Source organism: Mustela lutreola, chromosome 7 (genome assembly GCF_030435805.1).
Source record: "Mustela lutreola isolate mMusLut2 chromosome 7, mMusLut2.pri, whole genome shotgun sequence".
Taxonomy (NCBI): domain Eukaryota; kingdom Metazoa; phylum Chordata; class Mammalia; order Carnivora; family Mustelidae; genus Mustela; species Mustela lutreola.
The window spans coordinates 136,686,218-136,706,166 of NC_081296.1; the positions used below are offsets into that span (position 1 = coordinate 136,686,218).

At 45.1% G+C, this 19,949-nt stretch overlaps 1 long non-coding RNA gene across 9 annotated transcripts in view; it reads left to right on the forward strand.

Annotated features, from left to right (window-relative positions):
* LOC131836847 (uncharacterized) overlaps positions 1-19,949 on the forward strand; it is a 206,630-nt gene that overhangs the window by 174,266 nt on the left and 12,415 nt on the right. The window lies entirely within an intron of this gene.

The following is a 19,949-nucleotide window of genomic DNA, read 5'->3' on the forward strand; positions in this document are numbered from 1 at the left end:
CAAACGAAGCACAGGATGGGTTTTGAAAGGTGCCCAGCTTTGTTCAGGTGGGATAGGGAGGCATGGCTTGCTACCTACAGTGGCTGCATGGGGACCGGACCCACCCCCGCCAGCCATGGACTTCTGTGTGCTGACCTGCAGTCCCCATCTGGCCATCTGTTTTGATTGGCTTTGAAAACTACAGATTCCTATGGGCTTGAGAGCCCCCAGAGTGGATTCCAAGTGAGTTTCATGATGGTCATTTAAATCCAGATGTGCATGGGGTATGGAGATACCAAGAGTCACCCCAAAGCCCAGGGTGGGCTCCAGAGTGGGGCCATGCAAGGGTGTAATGGGTGACATTTAAAGAGGCCCCCACTGTCAGGGGCTGGCCCTGCTCTTGCACAAACCCAAGGTGAAGGCTTCCTTAAATTCCATGCCCTGGTGTCTGCATGGCTCTGCAGAAGCCATGGTGTTCCTGGATGCAAGTCCTTGTAGGGCAGCGTGAAGTCAAGAGAAAGACCCCAGAGCTAACTGAACGTCCAGGGGAAAAGGCACCATGCCCAGGGCACGTCAGAGCCTTTAGTCTCTGAGGGGGCATCATTCATTCATGGTGCACCCAAGGACCTCTGGGCTTGGCGATGTGGAGGAACCTGCCCAATAAAAGGAGAGGAAAGAATTTGAGCTCAGAGCTGCCTGTGTTCTTTCAACTTTTCCTTTCTCACACAGTGTTAGTTAAACGAGAATTGATTCCATCTCACGGAGGAGGCAGACAAGACCCAAACCCCTCCTGTTTTCTCTGCACTTAATCATTTACCACTTTTAAATCACTCACTGCCGAGTAGGGTTTTAGGTCGCCGGTGCTCATTTAGACTCCTCACATCCCTCTGCCCGTCGAACATGACCCACTAGGCATCCAGACAGACGCAGCAGAAAATTGTGAAACTTCTTTCTGGGGATCTGAGAAGCCAGTTGGGAAACAAAATTAGCTAGGGCTGAGAATCATAGGGGCCATTGACAGCAGCAAAGCCAAAAATAATAATATAGTAATAATAATAACAACAACAATAGCTACCATTTATTGAAAAGGTATTTCCAAATGTGATATAATCGAATCCTCACAGTTACCCTATGAGTATTACTGTAACCCTGTAAGAGTGGGAAACTGAGCCATCCAGCAACTTGGTCATGATCCTATGGTCAGAAGTGGCAGATGGGATGGAAATCAGGTTTTTCCAAAGTGGCCAGTCTCCCTTGACTGCTCCATCTAGAAGGCAGAGGCTGCTGGTCACAGGAGGAAAATCACCTCATAACCACTTAAATAAGTGACATTGTTCATTCACTGTTTTACCTCCTGCTCTTTTATTTCATAGTCAGCCTTGGTTGATGGAAGGCAGAATGTCTCCATGTCCCCAGTTTAGTAAAGTCCGCCCTTCCTGTGTGTTTGGGGAGGGGAGCCCAGGGAGGGGAAACACAGTGAGGGGGAGACCCAGCGCAGTGGGGTGTCCAGGAGTATCTGCATGATTGGGTGGGGTTTGAGTGAGGCTGTGTAGCGTGGCAGTTCCCCAAGTGTGGTCCAGCAGCAGCGCCTGGGAATTCATCAGATCTGTAATCCTTGGGCCCCAGCCCAGCCACACTGAATTGGACACTGGGGTGGGGCCCCGCAATTTGAGGTTTAACTGGGTTTAGTAGTTTTCAGCTATGGCTGCGCATTGGCACCACCTGGAGAGCTTTTTTTTTTTTTTTTAAAGATTTTATTTATTTGACAGAGAGAGATCACAAGTAGGTAGAGAGGTGGACAGAGAGAGAGGGGGAAGCAGGCTCCCCACAGAGCAGAGAGCCCAATGCGGGGCTCGATCCCAGGACCCTGGGATCATGACCTGAGCAGAAGGCAGAGGCTTTAACCCACTCAGCCACCCAGGCGTCCCCCACCTGGAGAGCTTTAAGAAACACCAGCACCTACTGATAGCTCTCTTCCTACATCTCAGGATGCAGACAGAGCCTGGCTCCCTCCTGCTGGGATCCCCATCCCCTGTGGGGACATCCCAATAGTCCCTTTGCTGGATCTTCCTCTCCATGCCAGGACAGACATTTTCATACACTGCTCATTGCTTGGTCTTATCCCAAATCCTTGCCATGCCAGCATGTGAATCCAGTTTCTAGGGGACCCTTTCTCCTCTGAACCCTTCTACCACCACAGGACAGACTCGAGGCTACCTTTCCCTCATCCTTTCCGCTAGCCTCATCACTTGCAACACCACCATTCACCTTACCCCTTTTCCATGACCTTGTGGGTCACCATGGAACCCCCTACATTCATGATTCCCTTTGGCCAGTTTCCATTTTTTAAAAACCATGTCCTCTGCCTGGTGAGTTACACCCACCACCAGCCACTGCCCTTGGGGCCTTATCCACAGCGGTGGAAGCAAGTGTTAATCCCCCAATTTTGCAGCTCAGAATCTGGCTGGAAGGGGTCACATAGCTCATCAGTGGTGGGTGTAAGGTTTGCACTAGGCTCCCAAGTCTTTCCAATTCCAGATTCTTTTCTTGATAGCACACTACCTCCTTACTTCCAGTACCTTAACTCTAAACCTTTAAGCTGAGAAGAATTTCAGAGCAAAGGGACAACTTTGAATTCTTGAGACCATGGGAGCCCCCAACATCCTGTCACTGGGTGGGGGGCACCAATCCAGAGTGAGGTCCCGGGTCCTCTGACCTCTAAACCAGGGCTTTTCAACCTTGGCTGCCCTCTAGAATCACCTGGGGAACTTAAAAAACTCCCCATGCCCGGCCACACCACATACCCTGGGGTAAGACCTGGTTCAGTTCGCCTACCACACTTGTTGGGTTAGTTTGGGTGAAGAGATGTTTCCAACAGGCTTACCTTGAGCCTGGCTCAATCCTTCTCTCTCTCTCCCTCCTCCAGGAGGCCAGGGCTTGGCCTCCAAACTGACAGGAGGTTGAGGGTCAAACTTGCCCTCTTCTTTATCACAACGATGCCTCTGGGAAGGGATTCTGCCTCCCATGCTTGAAGTCTCCTACCTGCCTGCACCTCTGGCTGCCTCACCCTCACTGGGGCCACTTAACCATACCTTGGGCTCTGGGACCAAGAGTGTCTTTGGTCAGGGCCACTGTCAGGGGCTCAAAGCTCAGATGGTCACCTGCTGCTGACCTGGTCCTTAGCTAATGTTTGGCTCCAGACACGTTCTCCCTGACCAGCTATGGCCCCACCCAAAGTCTCCTCCATGTTCTAAGAGCCTGGTGGAGCCACGGACATGGTGCAGTGACTGTGAGCCTGGCTCTTCCCCGTGGCTTGCAAGCCCAGCTCCACCCTCTCCACCATCCTCCTCGGAAGTCCCAGTCTGGTTCCCAGACTGCCTGGGGTTCTTGGCTCACTCCATGCTCTTCCCCTCTCTATGCCTTGGTTTGGGATATCTCATCCACATGGTATGGCTTCCCACCTCATGTCCTACTTCCTTCCTCTTCTTCCAATGGACTCCTGCCATCTTTAAGAGTCTGCTTGAACTTCACCTCCACCAGGAGGTTTTCTCGACCCCTCCATACTGGGCTGTGTTCCTTGGCATTTCCCAAAAACCCTTGCAAAACTGGACCATAGGATGTGGATACAAATTGCCAAGTGAGTCATTATAGTTAGAGTCAGTGAAAATTTTTCGGAACCTGGCGGGTGTAAATGAGGCGGGGAAGGGATGGAGGTGCCGGGTCTTGGGGGATCCAGGAGGGACTTGCTCTTCCTCAGAGATGGGAAGCAAACCGGAAATGAGCAGGAAAGCCACAGGGGGCCTGCTGGTTCAGGGTGTGCTCCAGGCATGGGGGGATGCAGGCGGCTGAGCCCCTCACACAGGCCCTTTGTGCTCAGGGCAGTAGAACCTGAGGGAAAAGTTCAAGCCATTGGTATTTCCAAGTGCTTTTCCAACAGAAATATTAGGTGAGCCTTTCATTCCCCGCCCCCTTCTTTCCGTTCCCATTTCTGATGTCAAGTTCAGGCTCTCGTCATTCATTGAATGACCTATTTTAGCCTTCACGAGTATCATCTCTGTGCTATACGAACTCACCACAAGCCTGGTTCTGTTTAATTGGCTTTAAAGGTATTAAAGTGTTTAATTTTTACAAACCTTTGTGCATAGGGTCCGTTATCATGTCCATTTTATAGATAAGGAAACTGAGACACAGAAAGATTCAGTAACCGTCCAGGGTTTCATAGCTGCGCAGAGAAGAGATTCAAATTCAGACTGTCTGGCTTTGAAGCTTAGGTTTTAACACTCTGTTAAACCTCCTTTCGCTGCGCCAAGCATTCCACATGCTTGGAATGGGGTGTGGCAGACACTGATAATTCTCCACCTGGGATCTAGTCTCCATTTCATCCCTGATCCTAGAACCCTGATTTTATTTAGGACTGCGACTTATCATATTTAAAAAAAAAAAAAAAAAACTAATTTTCCCAGATTTCTTTGCTGCCAGGTGGCACACTTGGAATGGGGGTGGTGACAAGGTTCTAAGTAATGAGAAATAAGCTACAGAATAGGACTTTGAGGGAGACTCTTTCATCCAGAAAGATGCCCGGCAAGACTAAATGGGAACAGAATCAGGTGGGGTACAAGCCTTTGTGCCATTGCTCTTTTCTCATTCTTTCTCCCTGGAACATGGTAGAGAAATCTGGAGGTGCCGCAGCCATTTTACAGCCATGAGGATGAAAGTCACACACCAAGAGAATTAGAGGCTGGGTTTTGATGATGTCCTTGATAGGTAGTCCTAGACTACCTTCCCCTGGACTTCTTGTTACAAGAGGAAGGTACAAGCCTTAACTGGCTGAGCAACTGCATTTTGGCTTCTGTTATATGCAGCCAAATGCTGTACCTAATAAACAGAGGATCACGTATCCTTACAGGTTCACCTTAGTGGGCAGTCAAAACAGTTCACTGATACCACTGTATCCTTAAACTTGAGCTTGCAGCAGAATTATCCTGGAAGCTTATAATTATGAACTTATAAGAACTCAGAAGAACCCTACCTCCAGAGATTCTGATTCCCTAAACTGGCATGGGGCTGGGAATTTGTGTTGCATTGCTAATAAGCCCCCAGGTGATGCCAGGGCTACTGGTTTGGGGACCACACTTTGAGAACCATTGATGCACAGAATGGGGCTTAGACTACTACTTGAGGGCCCTTAACAATCTGACCCAACTGCTCCTCCAATACTGTCTTGGACTCCCCACCTCCCAGTCCACAGCAGGCTGGAAAATTCCCCCATTCCCACACACTTGCTTAACCCTCCAAGCCTTTGCCCCTGCCAGTCCCTCACCTCCCAATGTCCCTTCTTCCTGCTCTTCTGCAACCAAACCCTACTTGTCCTTGAAAGCTCAGCTTTTTGCTCTATGATGTGTTCTCCGACTTCTCCTGAGAATGAAATATTCTTTCCACAAGCACCTTGCTTTTATCTGTTCTAGCATTTCTTTCATTCTGCCTGGAATTATAGGCAGTTGTTTGCTTGCTGTCTCTCACCAAGACGAGAGTTCCATGGGGCGGGGAACAGATAATAGTACTCAGCCCTGTAACCCTCTCCTTTACCTGGCTCAATGCTGTGAACACTGAAGTTGCTCAGAAAATGATCAATTACGTGAGAACATTTGGATGGGAAAGCGCCTTTCTCCGAGCATAGTTAGTGCTTACTACGTGTGGAAAATGTCCCCAGAGCACTTGCTACGTGCCAGGACCTCGTCTGCTTTGCACTCTCACTGAGTCCCACCACAGGGTGTGAGCATAGTTCTATCATCCTCCTTCTAGATGAGGAAACTGAGGCACGGGCAATTTAAATAACATCATGCAACCAGGATGTGGCAGAGGCAAGACCTGAACCAAAGCCTCTGCGCTTACCAGGAGTTCACCTGCCTCTCGAGTGCAAACGTCGGACCTGTCAGGTCAGGGACAAAGAAGTATTAGTGAGAAAGGTGATCCATTCCTGAATGACTAGGAGGTGAGTGACATTAATCAGGGTCCTTAAGTGGCCGAGAAATGAACTACCTATTAAAACCTGTCTTTAATCAGAAAAATAAAGTTAGGAAATGGGTGCAATTAGTAAGTCATAATAAAAAACAGGTAAAGGGTCACTTAGAAAAATTAAATGCTAGGGAGATACATAAATCAGGGGGTCCTGTGGCGTGCAAACCAAAAGGTCTGGCCAGAATTAGCTAATGAACTTGAGGGACCCTTGACGTCTACTTTCAGAAGTGAGAGTGAACCATGGGGGCAGCACAGAGAAGGAAAATGCGGGACTGAACTTGAAAAACAGGAAGAAAACCGATTCCAGCAATTTCCCCCCAGGGAAGCCATAAGTTCCGTTTGTAGGCAAGCCATAGAACAAATTTTATGATTAAAAATTTACGATAAATCTTACGAGTAGAAAATCCAGTAAGCTGCTGGAGGGCAACAGAGGCCTGAGCCATAAACTGAACTGGCAGGTTTACGCAGAAGTCATGCCGGGAAACTGTAACACTGTTTTATTCTAACTAATTTGTAATATTAGTGGGAAGAGGGTCTGCCGAAGATTTAGTGCTCTTTGATTTTTAGAAAAGCCTTTGATTCAGTGTCTCATGAAATCTGACTGGCAAAATTAATTTAAATGGGCACGGACAGGGACCGTCTCAGGGATGGGGTTCGGCTGAAAGGCTATAAACAAAGGTGTGATGAATGGGAGTCACAAACTGGAGGGGCGAAGGGGCGGGCCAGGCCGCCGCCAGCAGTGTGAGTGAAGCGGAAGTGGGTACCCCGTCACACTGATGGTCTCCCTGAAGATGACGTTAATGACTGATCAATTAAATCTGCATATATAATTTAACCAGCTCGACACAAACGGGGTTTGGCGGGGCAGAGGAAGGGAGCACTGACAGACACGGAAAGGACAGAATTATTCCCAGAAAACGGTGTGTGCTGCGTAGCAGGTCCCTAAGACCTGAAGACCCAAGGTCCACCTGGCAGGAGAAATTGAGTCTAAGTAAATTTCTAGTAAGATCCTCCAGGGATGAGAAGTAGTCTAAGGTGGAAGGGGCTCCAAGTCACAGAAAATCTGCCTTGAACAATGAAGAAATTTATCTCTTATGTAGAAATTAGACACATGGGGTTCGCTTCAGGCACAGAATGATCAGGGCTCTGAGTTCGTTTCCTTGCCATTTGCTGACTCTGCCCTCTTCCACACGTTCATGTTGTCCCCAGGCTGGCTTTGCTCAAGATTGCAAGGGGTGAGTGGTGGTTTCTGAAAAGATAGGTCCCTGTTCTGGGGCTTGTGAATATGATCTCATTTGGGAAAAGGGTCTGTGCAGATGTAATGAAGGCAAGGATCTTGAGATGAGATCATCCTGGTTTGGCTGTGTGGGCCCTGGGTCCAGTGACAACTGTCCTTAAGACGGACGAGGACAGGACAGAGAGGGAGACCACGTGAGGACAGAGGCAGAGACTGGAGTCATGCCCGGAGCCTCCAGAAGCTGGAAGAGGCAAGAAGGGCTCCTCTCCGGGAGCCTTTGCAGACAGCATTACCCCGCCAACACCTTGATTTCAGACTTTGGGCCTCCGAACCGTAAGAGACTAAATTTCTGTTCTTTTAACCCACCTGCTTGTGGTAATTTGCTATAGAAGTTTCAGGAAGTGAATACAGTGGCTGCTAGGAAGCTGTGTGCTTCCTCGCACTCAGGCCGACTAGCGTCGTGTGGCTCTCTGGTGAGCATGAAGGACTTACTTTCCCATGAGCCCAAGCAAGCCTCCTGTCACATCTCGCTGACTGATGTTAGCCCAGCCTTGTCCCCGAATCTGTCATGGGCAAGGGGGTGGAGACCCTATCGCGTGGCTTCCACTCACCACCTGGGTGGAACAGGGCAGTGGCCTGTGGAGCCTCACAGCCTGTGTCCCCTGTGAGGATGGGATGGGGCCGAGCCTGCCAGCCTCCGGGGTAAACAGGCAACGTGAGTGAGAAAGGGTCTCTTCCTCCGTATCCAGGTGCCACTGAAATCCGGGGGCTGGTTGTTACTCAGGCCTCTCTGGCTGACACAGAGACCACTGTGTGATCTGGAAGGACCGGTGGCATTTTAACAGAAAGATAAGAGAGACAGTCCAGGCAGATAGAACCGCGTGAGCGAGAGATGTGGGGACAACCTGCTCCGGGAAAGGCGTGGCTGTGAATGAGGAAAAAATTGCTGGAAAGAAGAGCAGGGCCTGCCAGCAAGGGACGGTGGCTCTCCAGTACCGTTGACATGTGACACGGAGGGAGTACAGGTGCCCGGATAAATTTATAAGGCTGTGGCCAAAGTGCGAGGAAGAGTGAACAGGACCCAACCCAAAGAGGGCCATGAAAGTAGTCATAGTAATAGTGAGAGTAATAGCTGGCATTTATTAAGGCCTCATGATACGTCAGGTACTGAGCGTGCTCCTAAGGCCAGAGAGAGCCTTCTGGAAGTCGCCAATGTGCTTGGAGACTGAGTGCTGAGGGAAAACGGGCAGGCCGTTTGCACTCTCCTGCTGTAGACAGCCCCCAAGGGAAAGTAAGAGGCGGTTACCACAGGCAGATGACGGGAACGTGGGACAGGCGTGAAGAGCTGACGCCTTGGCCACCAAGGTCCTGACAGAATGCGCCCTGGACCAGACAGGGAAATGGATTTCTGGCACCACCACCCCCCATATTTGTGCATGTTTCTGAACAGAACATCTAGAAGCTTCAGTGGCCACTCAAACTAGAGTGGATCTCCAGAAGGAGAAGGGAATAATGATGGTGCCCAACACTGGTCACTAATCACTGATGGTAACCTCTCCACAAGTGTTGTTCCCAGGGTGGAGATTCTTGGGAAGAGGGACCTTACTGGCCTTGCTACCCCACAGTAGTTGCTCTACAACTAATGACATTTAAGATGATGGGACCACAGCTAGTAAGAAACACTGACAACTTTAGATCTTTTAATAAATATAAGGCAGGATGAGTAAGTAACCTCCCACTTTGAGGTTCAGGGCGGTCACACCGCAGAGCAAGCCTCCAGCTTATCTGACCACAGTGAGAGTCCCGTGTTGTCATTCCACCTGGGACAAAAGGCTTTGACAGGAAACTGGGTGGTGGGACTTTATCCATCCAACCCAGGGCACATTCCTTTAAGACTTTCCCCGTGGCCCTAAGCCTTCCCCTAAATCCAGATCCCATCCAGGGGCCGCTGTCAGAATGGAAAGGGGCAGAGTGGGAGGAAAGCATGGGGCCCCAGAAGCCAAGTTCAAAAGAACACTACTAGTGCTAAGGGCCAGCCAGTCGCTAGGAAAACGGAACCACAGATGTCCCAGAGTCTCTAAAAGCATTTCATTGCTGATTTGGTAGTCACTCGACAGAGCATGTCTGCCCCCTCTGTGCCCTCTTATAAAGGCACAAGGTAAATGTCCCACATGTCCCAGAAAACAGGATCTTTCTGGGTCACCATACCTCTGGGCACCCATGCCACCAAACTGTCCCTCACCCTCACCCAGTCAGCTCAAATCAATTCACCAGCACTGACATCCAGAGGACAGCCGCACCCAGGGGGAGAGGAAGGACTTAGAACACCTGTCTGTGCCCACGGGGGAGCTGCGATCCTCTTACCTGCCTTTGTGTGAGGCGGCAGTGGCCAGGGATGTCGAGCTCAGAAGTCAGGCTGAGTGTGAGTCCTGGCTCTGGGACTCCCAGGTTTTATGATCTTGGGCAAGACTTGCAACCTCCCTTGTGCCTTGGCTTCCTCTCATCCGTAGAAAGCAGATAACAACAGCACCTATCTCTTGGGTGGTTTTGAGAATTAAATGAATACATATAAAGTCCTTAAAACTGGGGCATAGGAAGAACTCCATAGATGTTAGCTATGTGGACGAGTCACAGAGATTGTGTGAAAGGTGCCCAGCTCTAGAGGAGAGCCCCTAACCCGAGACTCGTTGGCTGGTTTTACTCCATCAACGTTTGGTGAGCTGACTGTGGTGTGGTATCACTTCCTTGCAGTTTCCTGCCCAGCTGTGGCTCAGAGATGCCGGGCTCTGGAGTGAGTGTCTGGTGTAGAGAAGTTTTAGATTTGCTTGAATTTGTTCCCAAAAGGAAAGAGAGTAGGCAGCCTCCTTTAGTTTGGCTGGGCTCATTGGACAGCAGAACAACAGCCCCTTCTTCTCTGCCTCTAAGAACTTGTGGAGAGCAGAGTGCTCTGAGCTGAGGGCAGGCCTGAGGTCAGCTGGTGCTCAGCCATGCTTCGACGTCTCCTTGCCCGAGAGTCTTGAGGCTGAACTTGGAGGCCGCCTATCTCCACTGGGGTCAGCCAATTATATTTTGGGGGTCATCACTCTTTCTTCTGAATCTTGCTTGGTCTGTTTTCATTCAGGGCAGAAGAATCTCCCTATTTTATTTGGTCTTTGCAATAGCCCTCCTGAGGTGCATACTATTTTGTCTCTATTCTAGAGTTACAGGAACAGAAACACAGAGAAGTTAAGTAACTTGCTCAAAGTCACACAGCTACTAAAGAGAAAAGTCGGGCAGCAAACCCAGGTCTGTGCTTCCAGTTCTGGAACCCATGCTCTGAACTCCTGCTCATCAGTAGCCAAAGAGAAGAATGTCTGCAATGCCCTTGGTGGCCTTCGATGATCTGCCCCTGAGCAATCAGGACAGGAGCTTCCTCATTTAGATCCCAAACTCTTGCCTACTCTGTTTCTGCCCTTTTGTGATGGCTATGATGCAGGAAACCCCAGGAGAACAGGGGCTCCAAGGTTCCTGAGTTTTGTTAATGGGAGAAGAGATCAAAGGAGTTCCCCAAAAAAGGTTCCCAGTTGGGTGACCCAGCAATGGTGGTGATATAATGGAGGGGAGAAGCAAAGGCAGAAAAAGAAGCCGGATGCAAGAAAAGCAAACTTCCCTCAAATTCTGTTTACTAAAAACTGGTTCTGCGGGCACCTACCTTCCCAGGCAGCCCCTCCCCGGCCTCCCAGCCCCCAGCCCCTGACCAGGAGGCAGAATCACAGTGGGCTGGTTTTAATCCTCGCTGGATCTCTTTTATTTTTTTCCCCGTTTGCTGGGCTTCCTGGGCTGTAATTTTTCCCTCTGTGTCATCCATCACAGACACAACGTCTCTTGTGCAAATTAAAATGCACCTCAGAATAATAAAAAAGGGGCCTTCTTCCCCCTCCTTTTTCTTCCCAGCAGCAACTTCTCAACACAAAACATTTGTCTCTGGGCTGGAGCAGGAGCATTAACCCTGCATCTGCCGCTGTTGCCAGGCCCCCACGGTCCTTGCAGCCACGTGCATGCAGACAGTGATGGGATCAGGGAGCAGCTCGAGAAAGGCAGAGGTTGGACCTTACCATGAGCTGATCATGTGCCAGGCACTGTTCCTGCATTGCCTCTTCTGTCCTCTCCATGCCCAGATGGGGCACAGGCTATTAATGTCTTCATTTTACAAATGTAGAACCGAGGGTGGTTAAGTGACTTTTCCAAGTCATTTGTGCCTGTGCTGGGATCCAAACACTGTCTGACTCCAAAGTACACACACACACACACACACACACACACACACACACACACCCTACTTACTCTTGCTACTCATAGTGTGGTCCCCGGACCAGTAACGTTATGGGCTTTATCTGGGAGCTAGTTGGAAATACAGGATCTTGGGCTCCAGCTCATACAGACCTACTAAATCAGATCTTATTTTTATTTTTATTTTTATTTATTTATTTTTTTAAAGATTTTTTTTATTTATTTGACAGAGAGAAATCACAAGTAGACGGAGAGGCAGGCAGAGAGAGAGAGAGAGAGAGAGAGAGAAGCAGTCTCCCTGCCGAGCAGAGAGCCTGATGCGGGACTCGATCCCAGGACCCTGAGATCATGACCTGAGCCGAAGGCAGCGGCTTAACCACTGAGCCACCCAGGCGCCCCAGATCTTATTTTTAATGAGAGACCCAGGTGATTCCTGAACACAGTCAAGTTTAAGAAGTGCTGCTCTAAACTAGCAAGCTCTATTCTCTTCCGCTCCCCATTCCTCCCACCTTGATGACCTCACCTTGACACACTAAAAGAAAGGCCTTTTCTGGGGATGGATTGGGAACTCCATTGGACTCGTCTCCTTCTCCATGAAGCCAGGCTCCAGGAGCATCTGACCAGCCCTCAGAAGTGTAACAAGTAAAATAAATACAATTGCACTTATTTACTACATGCCTGCTTTAGCTCTCCAGGGTGCGCTTCCTGGAGCTGGATTTGTGCTTTATTTTGTTTTGTCTCTGCAAGTTCTAGTACAGAGCCTGGCACCTAACCAAAAGGCTTGACAGCCACGATGTGCCTGTAGCTTAATGCTCACACACACATGTACACACACACGTGCAGATTTCAGATTTCAATGTCCAGATTTCAATAAAAAGTTATCATACATGGGATCCTGGGGGGCTCAGTTGGTTGAGCTCTTGATTTTGGCTCAGATCATGATTTCAGAGTCCTAAGATCAAGCCCCACATTGGGCTCCACATTCAGTGTGATGTCTGCTGTCCCTCTCCCTCTGCTCCTCCCCACCCTCCCACTGATTACTCTCTTGCTCTCTTTCTATCTAAAATACTTTTTTAAAAAAGGTTTTAGTTATTTATTTGTCAGAGAGAGAAAGAGATCACAAGTAGGCAGAGAGAAAGGCAGGGGGGGGGGGGAGCAGGCTCCCTGCTGAGCAGAGAGCCTGATGCAGGACTTGATTCCAGAACCCTGAGATCATGACCTGAACTGAAGGCAGAGGCTTAACCCACTGAGCCACCCAGGCACCCTAAAATACTTTTTAAAAAAGATTTTTATTTATTTATTTGAGAGAGAGCAAGGGTGGGGTGGGGGAGAGTTGGGAAGTGGCAGAGAGAAAGGGAGAAGCATGCTCCCCGCAAAGCAGGGAGCCCAACATGGGGCTCAATCCCAGGACCCTGTGATCATGACCTGAGCTGAAGGCAAACGTTTAACAACTGAGCCAACCAGATGCCCCTAAAATACTTCTTTTTTAAAAAATATTTTAAAAATAATATATAAATGTATTATTTGTTTCAGGGGTACAGGTCTGTGATTCATCAATTTTACACAATTCACAGCACTGACTAGCACATACCCTCCACAGTGGCCCCAGCCACTCCATCCTTCCCCAACTTTTTAAAGATTTTTTAAATTTATCATACCAAGATCCAACAAGATCTCAAACTGAATAGAAAAAGACAGTCAATAGATGCCAGCACCAAAATGACATAGATGTTAGCATTAGCTGACAAAGATTTTAAAGGAGCCATCAGACAAAGAAGGTCTCAAAAAGCAACAAACCTGCTTGAAACAAATGAAAAAAAAGAAAAAGAAGAAGAAGAAGAAGAAGAAGAAGAAGAAGAAGAAGAAAGTCTCAGCTGAGAAATGAAAGTCTCAATAAAATAATACTAAAAATAACCAGGAAAAAAAATTGAATTTTTAGAGCCAAAATGTACTACAACCAAAGCAATAACAAACCACTCAACAGATGGGAGGGGATGTAGAATGGAGAAGACAAAGGAAAGAACCAATAAGTTTGAAAATAAAACAGTGAAAAATCATCCAATCTGAACAATAGGCCTAAAAAAAAAAAAAAAAAAAAAAAAAGGAGAGTCTCAAGGACTTTGAAAGAAAAAGCTAACATTTGTGTCATCAGAGTTCTAGAAGGAGAGAAGAGGGGGGGTGGAGCTAAAAACGTACTCAAAGAAATAATGATGGAGAGCCCCCCAAATTTGGGAAAAGGCATAAACATACAGATTCAAAAGCTGACTGAACCACAAATGGGATGAACCTAAAGATTCACATCAGTACAACACAGTCAACTTCTGAAACCTAAAGACAAAAAGCCTTGCAAGCAACAATAGAGAAATAGTACCTTATAGGGGAAAACCAGCTTAAATGACAACAGATTTCTCATCAGAAACCATGGGGCCAGAGGCAGTGACACAATAGTTTTCAAGGGCAGTGACACAATAGTTTTCAAAGTGCTCAAAGAACCACTTACCTAGAATCCTATTTCCAGCAAAAATAAAAGGGGAAGTCAAGGCATTTGAAGGTGAAGAAAAACTGAGATATCTAAAAGAATGGCTAAGAAAAGTCATTTAAACAGAAAGGAAAGAATAAAAGAAGGAATTCTGGAACACCAGGAAGAAAAAAACATGGTATGCAGAATTATGGGTAAATACCATAGACTTTGTTTCTCCTCTTGGGTTTTCTAAATTGCATTTGGTAGTTGAAACAAAAATTACAACATGTTCTGATGTGGCTTTAAATGTGTGTAGAGAAAATATTTAAGACAATTATATAATAAATAGAGGAAGGTAAAGAAACAGAAAGGGAAGTACTTTTTATACTTCATGTGAACTGATAAAATGATGACACCAGTAAACTGTAAAAAATTATGTGTGTGTGTGTGTGTGTATATATATATATATATATATATATATATATATATATATAATATCTAGAGCAACAATAGCAATGCTATACCAAGAGATACACTCAAAAAAACTATAGATGAATAAAAGTGAATTTCTAAAATATGTCAGTAACCCAGCAGAGGGAAGGAAAAAGAGAACAGAGAAACAAAACAGAGAATAAACAAAACAAAAACTTAAGCCTTCACATGTAAATAATAACATTAAATGTAAATGGCCCATAGCACTATTTAAAAGACAGAGAGTAGATTTTTTTAAATGATCCAACTATCTTAGCTCAGGCTGCTATAACAAAATGACATAAACCAAGCAGCTTAAACAACAGAAATTTATTTCTCACAGTTCTGCAGGTTGGAGAGTCCAGAGTAGGTGCTAGCATGGTCCATTTCTGGTAAAGACCCTCTTATGAGTTGCAGACAGCTGACTTTCTGTATTTTCACACAATGGAGACAGAGCTAGCTGGTTCTCTGGCTTCTTTTCCTAAGGATATTAGTCAAATTCACAAGGGTTCTATCCTCACTAGTCAAATTCACAGGGGTTCTATCCTCACGACCTAATGACCTTCAAAGGGCCACCTCCAAATACCAGCACTTTGGGGTACCTGGGTGGTTCAGTTGAGTAAGGTGAAGCTCTTGATCTCAACTCGGGTCTTGACCTCAAGGGTGTGAGTTAAAGCCCTGCACTGGGCTCCATTCTGGGCATGAAGCCTACTTAAAAATAAACTAAAACCAAACAGACAAACAAAAAACAAATATCACCACATTGGGATTAATATTCCAACATATGAATTTGGGAAGGGACACAAATATTCAGCCCATAATACCAACTGTGTGCTAGCTATAAGAAATTCAATTTATATATAATTGTACAGGAAGGTTGAAAGTAAAAGGGTGAAAAAGATGTGCCTTGCAAATATTAATCTGAAGAAAACAGAAGTATCTATATTAATGTCAGATAAATTAGAGTTCAGAGCAAAGAAAATTACCAGACAAAAGCAGTACATTACAAAATGACAGATGTCAACCCACCAAGAAGACATGGCAATCCTCAATTTGTACAGACCAAGAACAGAGCTGCAAAATGCATAAGGCAAAATCTAACAATAATGAGCAAAAGAATAAGGAAATTCATAATAAGCTTGGAAACTTTAGTACCCTTCTCTCAATAATTGATAGAACAACTAAACAGAAAGCTAAACGAACAGACTCTGATCAACATTTATAGAACACTCCCCAAAGCAGAAAACACATTCTTCTCAAGTGCCCATGGAACGTATACCAAGATAGATCATCCTGGACCATAAAATAAACCTCAACAAATAAATGGACAAGAGTTGGGGTCATTCATGGGGCACCTGGGTGGCTCAGTGTGTTAAAGCCTCTGCCTTCGGCTCAGGTCATGATCCCAGGGTCCTGGGATCGAGCCCCACATCGGGCTCTCTGCTCCGTGGGGAGCCTGGTTCCTCCTCTCTCTCTCTCTGCCAGCCTCTCTGCCTACTTGTGATCTCTGTCTGTCAAATAAATAAAATCTTTAAAAAAAAAAAAAAGAGTTGGGATCATTCAAAAGTATCTGACAAAAAACAGAACCGAGCTAGAAATCAAAACAGAAACTAACAGAAAAGTCTCTAACAATCTGGAAACTAAATAGTACACCTCCACATAATCTATGGGTCAAAGAGGAAATTTCCACAGGAAATTTTAAAAAAATATACTGAACTGAATTAAAATGAAAGTATAGCATATTAAAATTTGTCATTTTGTTGTTAAAGCTGTGCCAACAGGGAAATGTGTAGCATTAATGCTTGTATTAGAAAAGAGGAAAAGTCTTAAATTAAGCAGCCAAACCCCCACCTCAAGATCTTAGAAAAATAAGATCAAAATAAACCCAAAGTAAGCATAAAGAAGGAAATCATAAAGGTAGGAATAGAAATTAGTGAAATTGAAAACAAAAAAAATTAATCGGAAAAGAGCTCATTCTTTGAAAATATCAACAAAATTGACAAACATCTAGCAAATCTGACAAAGAAAAAAAGGGACAAAATGCATGTTGCCAATACAGGAATGAAACAAGGAATACCACTGTACATGCTGCAGTTATCAACAGAAAAATAAGAGAATATGACAAGCAATTCTATGCACATAAATTTGACAACTTAGATGAAATGAACCTGTTCCTTAAAAAACATAAACCACCACAAATTACCCAATATGAAATCATTTGAATGACCATGTACACTTTTCCTCTTATTTTTTTAAATTGAAATATAAATTAACATACAGTGTTACATTAGTTTCAGGTGTACAATATAAGAGTTCAACAATTCTACACATTTCCTCAGTGCACTGTTACTCCCCTTTATCTATTTCACCCATCCCCCTACCATATCCCTTCTGGCAACCACCAGTTTGTGGAAACAGACACCAGTAAAGTGTCTGTTGTTTTGTCCTTTTCCTTTTGTTTGTTTTGTTTCTTAAATTCCACATATGAGTGAGATCATATGGTATTTGTCTTTTTCTGTCTGACTTATTTCACTTAGCATTATACCCTCTAGGTCCATCCACGTTGTTGCAAATGACAAAATTCAAAATAAAATTATCATATGATCCAGTAATTCCACTACTGGGTTTTTAACCCAAAGAAAACGAAAATGCTAATTCAAAAAGATATACGCACCTCTATGTTTATTGCAGCATTATTTAAAACACCCAAGATATGAATAACCCTATAACTTTTGAGAAAATTGACATGGTAATTTAAAAACTCCCAAAATAGAACTCTCTAAGCTCAGATAGTTTCACTGGAGAATTCTCCAAATGCTTAAAAAAGAATTAGTATCAATTCTATTATAATCAAAACGGTAGAAATGGCAGAGGGACCAACATATAGATAAGAGAAAAGAAGACAAAAGCCCAGAAATAGAACATCAAACAAACATACCCAACCTTAATTCCCTTTTGTTATGACTTCTAACACATTCTAGGCTCCAAGAATTAGGACAGAGACATTTTGGGGAGGCCATTATTCTGCCTGCCACAAATATATCTAAAGAAATCAAAGTTTTAAAATAAGATCAAAGTTTTTAAAAGGCCGTATCTTCTTGTGGGTTGACATCTGTCATTTTGTAATGTACTGCTTTTGTATGGTAATTTTCTTTGCTCTGAACTCTAATTTATCTGATATTAATATAGATACTTCTATTTTCTTCAGATTAATATTTTCAAGGGCCATCTGGCTGCAACATTTGTCACCCCACTGATCCCCAGGGTTGATTTGGCTCATCTACTTGGCTGGTCAGGTATCCCCTTCCTCCCTCATTGTTCCATGTGTGTCCCTTCTGAAGCGTGCTTGGTTCAAAAGGACAACCTTCCCTGATAGAGGAGAGCTGTCTTAGGTCAAGGGTATATGAGTAGCTATTCTTCCCTGATAGAACCTTCAAATAAGCTTTCAAAGTCCATTTATAGGAGAATGTAGGGTAGTCAAGCTTCCAAGACTCTAGACACATCCAAATGAGGCATTGCATGTGGTAGTCTGCCTTTATTTAAAAATAAAAATAATTAAAATAAGACCAAGGAATATGAAGAGAAAACAAATGGAAGTTGTAAACATGGAAAACATAATAATTAAAGTCTCAATGGAAAGATTAAATAGAAGCTTAGATACAACTAAGGAGAAAAATCCTAGTAATCCGAAACAAAGATTCAAATATTTCCTAGAATTTAGCTCAAAAAGACAGAAATGGAAAATATGAAAGAGATATTACAGAGGCACAGAGGGCAGAGTGAGAGGGTCTAAGATAAGCCTGACTTGGAGTCAATAAAGGAGAGAAGGGGAAGGGGGAAGAAACAATGTTTGAAGACATTGTGCCTGAGGACTTCCTAGAGTTGTTCAAAGACATCAATCCTACATCCTGGAGGCCCAACAAACTCTAAGTACAATAAATTAAAAGAAATTCATACCATATGAAGCACAATAAAATTGCAAAACATCAGAGAAAAAGAGATTTTCCAAAAAGCAAGAAGGCAGATCACCTACAGAAAAGGACAGCAACTGGGTGATGGTTCACTTAGCAGTAATAGTAATGGAAGCTAGAAGACAGTGATGATACTGTCTTCAATATGTCAACCTAAAATCTATACCCAGTGAAACTATCTTTTCAGATCTAGAGTTAAGTAATACATTTTCTCATGATTAAAGACTACGTTTACTTTCAGTAAATATTTTATTAAGTAGCTACTATAGGCTAAACATGCTGTATGAACCATCACAGTCTTATGAGGAAGGCATCATAATTCCCATCTTTTGTATGGGAAAACTGAGGCTCAGAGAAACTGAGAGACTTGCCCAGATCCCTCTGATTCCAGAGTCCATGTCTTTTACCCTTTATCAAGGAGACACATCTTAGATTGACAGCGATCTTTCCAGGATCTTATTTCAAGGCTGGTTTCAGGATGGACTTTTTTAATTATTATTTTCTTTATTTATTTGACAGGCAGAGACTACAAGTAGGCAGAGAGGCAGTCAGAGAGAGGAGGAAGCAGGCTCCCTGCTGAGCAGAGAGCCCGACGCGGGGCTCGATCCCAGGACCCTGGGATCACGACCCGAGCCGAAGGCAGAGGCTTTAACCCACTGAGCCACCCAGGCGCCCCCAGGATGGACATTTTTAAGACAAGTCTTCACGTTTGAGGAGAGGTAGCTTCAGACTCCCAGACTTCAAGAGTTTACCACTTCCATCCAGCAAATCTGGATAAAACCGTTTAGACAAGGGATCAGGATTTGGGGAGGAGGAGCTTTCTACATGTGGTGATGTCCTACACGATGCTCTGGGGGCAGGGTTCTGGGAAGAGCAGCCCAATCCATTCTCCTTCTGCCTTTTCTTTCCTCTGCCCTCTTTTTTTTTCCCCCCTCTCTGCCCTCTTAACACCCACCCTGACCTTACAGGTCCATACTCTCTAGTTTGAACAATCCTTCCATGATAGTTGTCATCATTTACACTGCATAGTTGACAAGAAAACATTAAGTGAGCAAACATCCAGGGGAGCTTCCCAGTGTATACACCCCATCGTGATCATTCTCCTCCTCTCTGCTTGATGCTCATCTCCACTGGCAACATTTGATGCCATGTTCCATAACTAATGCTAAGAATCAAGGGACAAAAATGCCAGAATGGGACGCCATCATGGTTTTACCTAGCCACCACTCTCCCAGTTCCCAGTGGAAGAAATAGTCAAGGAAAACATCATAAAGAAGCAAACATGTAGCTTTTCTGTGGGAGGAGAGAAAAAGGAGGTAGGGGAGAGAGATGGGAAAAGAAATAGAAATCGCTATTATTCTTAATCATTACATGGTGCATTAGAATAATATGATTATTCAGTGGCATTCTAATTAGGGTTAATGAACAGAAATAGGTGTGAGAGAAGCCCTGAAATGTATAAAATTTTACGTGGTATACCTACTACTTCCCCCACCCCCCAGTAGGGAAGCACAAGGACCCCACATCAGGACTCAGAACTCAG